General features: G+C 37.2%; 1 protein-coding gene and 1 long non-coding RNA gene across 18 annotated transcripts in view; one reads left to right on the forward strand and one right to left on the reverse strand.

Moving 5' to 3' along the window:
* LOC112156144 overlaps window positions 1-1,554 on the reverse strand; it is a 5,453-nt gene extending 3,899 nt beyond the window's left edge. The window contains exon 1 of the long non-coding RNA XR_002920919.2: window positions 1,502-1,554. This is a non-coding gene — a long non-coding RNA (uncharacterized LOC112156144). The remainder of the gene's footprint in view (window positions 1-1,501) is intronic.
* ppfia2 (PTPRF interacting protein alpha 2) overlaps window positions 1-2,633 on the forward strand; it is a 198,361-nt gene that overhangs the window by 114,842 nt on the left and 80,886 nt on the right. The gene's annotated exons all lie outside the window — the stretch shown is intronic.

The raw sequence follows: 2,633 nt of genomic DNA on the forward strand, positions 1-2,633 counted from the left end.
ATACATATATGTATTTACAGCATATATATGACTATGTATGTATATATATATATATATATATACACACACACACCGTATGTGTAAATTTATATGGCAAATCTCTATACATACTGTCCATATATGTATATACAGCACATATATAAATGCGTATATATATTTTATATATATTTATATATATATATTAGAGCTGTCAGATTTGTCGCGTTAATCACGCGTTAACTTGACACGTGCATGACGCCGACAATTTTTTTGACGCATTAATCGCAGAGTTTCCTCATATGTGCCTTTCCATACCGCGCGCGGGCGTCCCGCCCTCTAACTCACCGGCTGCTCTCACTAGATCACCAACCACCGAACTGCTAGCTAGAACCGGCCCGGCGCTAGGACCTGCACTCTAACCCGGCTCCGGTTCACGTCCAGTACCACGTCTGGTACCGGCTCGCGTCCGGCGCCGCGTCCCGAGAGCTGCGGACCCCTGACGTTCCGAACAGCAAGCGCACCGGGGGACGTTTTAAACGTAGTTTAAACAACGGCAGTTATTTGTAGATGAAAAGATAAATCTCAGCTTTGAGTGTGTGGTCCGTCCCTCTTTCGCCGCGTGAAAATATGCAAAATATCCCAAAGTTCTGGAGGTTTAAGCGTGATCCAGCCCCAGCATAGCGGTCTGCCGGCATATTCATGGCGTGAGCTCCGCTGGACACGTCGCTGCATCGAGCTGCAGCCAGAGAACACGGCGGCAGTAACAGACTGTCAAACTATCCACAGAGTATCCCGCTTTTCTCAGTCTTTAAGGTTTTAAAAAACAAAAGTTCATTGGAAATGATAAATCTCTATTTCATTTATTACTGCAGTTCAGCAGAGGAGAAAAAGATTTGGTCCTGACAAAAAATGAACATGAAAGTGTTATGGAAATTTTATTTTTGATGTTTTTTTTATTTTTTTTTACTGAACGTTGATTGAAGTTTTGAATTTAAAATGCCCTTCACTTGCAGTTGGGCTTTTGTTAGGCATTTTATGTTACGGCCTTTTATTGTTAAGAAAGTTAATCTCAATACAATGTTACAAAATAAAGTATTTCTGATTAAAACTATTAATTTTGTCATTCCTGTTCTCATAATTAATGTAGAACTGCTAAATTCCACGAAGCACACATTTTTTTCCTAAATAAAGGCCACATATTAATTTGCAATTAATCGTGAGTTAACTTTGGACAATGCGATTAATCGCAATTAAAATTTGTAATCGCCTGACAGCTCTAATATATATATATACATACACCGTATGTGTATATTTATATGGCAAACGTATATATACGGTCCGTATATGTATATACACCACATATGTAATGTGTGTATATATATATATATATATATATAGTGCACTCTTGGTGCATTTCCTTGTAATGAATCATTAATGGTGTCCCTTCCACACAGAAGTCATTTCTTGCGACCCGGTTTCTCCGTAACCTCAACACCGCCATGTTCTGCCTTGCTTGTAATACCTCTGCTCATCACCCGAGATTCGGTTTTAATTAAGGACTGTTGTCTGTTGGGGCGAACGCCAGCGTTAATGAAAGGGGCGGGCAGCGAGAGAGCAGGGAGGGATATAAATAGCAGCTTTTGTAGGCTAGGATTCCCTGTCGGGTTCGAGCCAAACTCACAGCAGATCACGCCAACTGATTAGCACAGACACGCTCATGAGGCGGCGGATGTGATGCCTCAGATTTGTCCGGATTTAGGGGGAAAAAAACAGAACATTCAGGGATGTTTTTTTGCATTATAAATGTGGTTTTATGTGTAAACAGGAGCAAACATGGAAAAAATAATGGAATATGAAGGAGCATCATATCCTGTTTTTCCTTTTTTTTTGGTTAGTGTTTTTGTGGAGAGCAGAAAAATGTGTTGGCGCCGTTTATTGTGTTCATCTGTCACGCAATGGCCTGCAAATTACAGGCTGAGGCAAAAACTTTAGAACTAAAGTATATTTTTATGAAATATTATTTCACAAAATTCCTTTAAATACGAACGTTTTGAAAGGTAACGTTCAACAGATTTGTGAAATTGACATAAGTGTGTTGCTTTTTCCAGGTTTTTATATCTTGAAACTGCAGTTTCTTGTGTTTACAGTTGTTTTTTTTATATACTATCGCTTTTACATTTTATAATATCTTTATCTATTTATATATATATACATATATATATGTATATATATATATATATTAGAGCTGTCAGGCGATTAAAATTTTTAATCGCGATTAATCGCATTGTCCTTAGTTAACTCGCGATTAATCGCAAATTAAAATGTGGCCTTTTTTTAAGGAAAAAAATGTGTGCTTCGTGGAATTTAGCAGTTCTACATTAATTATGAAAACAAGAATGGCAAAATTTATAGTTTTCATCAGAAATACTTTATTTTGTAACATTGTATTGAGATAAACTTTCTTAACAATAAAAGCCTGTAACATAAAATCCCTAACAAAAGCCCAAGTGCAAGTGAAGGGCATTTTAAATTCAAAACTTAAATCAACGTTCAGCAAAATAAAATACAAAACATCAAAAATAAAATTTCCATAACACTTTCATGTTCATTTTTTGTCAGGACCAAATCTTTTCCTCCTCCTCCTCCGCCGCGTT

Source organism: Oryzias melastigma, linkage group LG23 (genome assembly GCF_002922805.2).
Source record: "Oryzias melastigma strain HK-1 linkage group LG23, ASM292280v2, whole genome shotgun sequence".
NCBI lineage: Eukaryota > Metazoa > Chordata > Actinopteri > Beloniformes > Adrianichthyidae > Oryzias > Oryzias melastigma.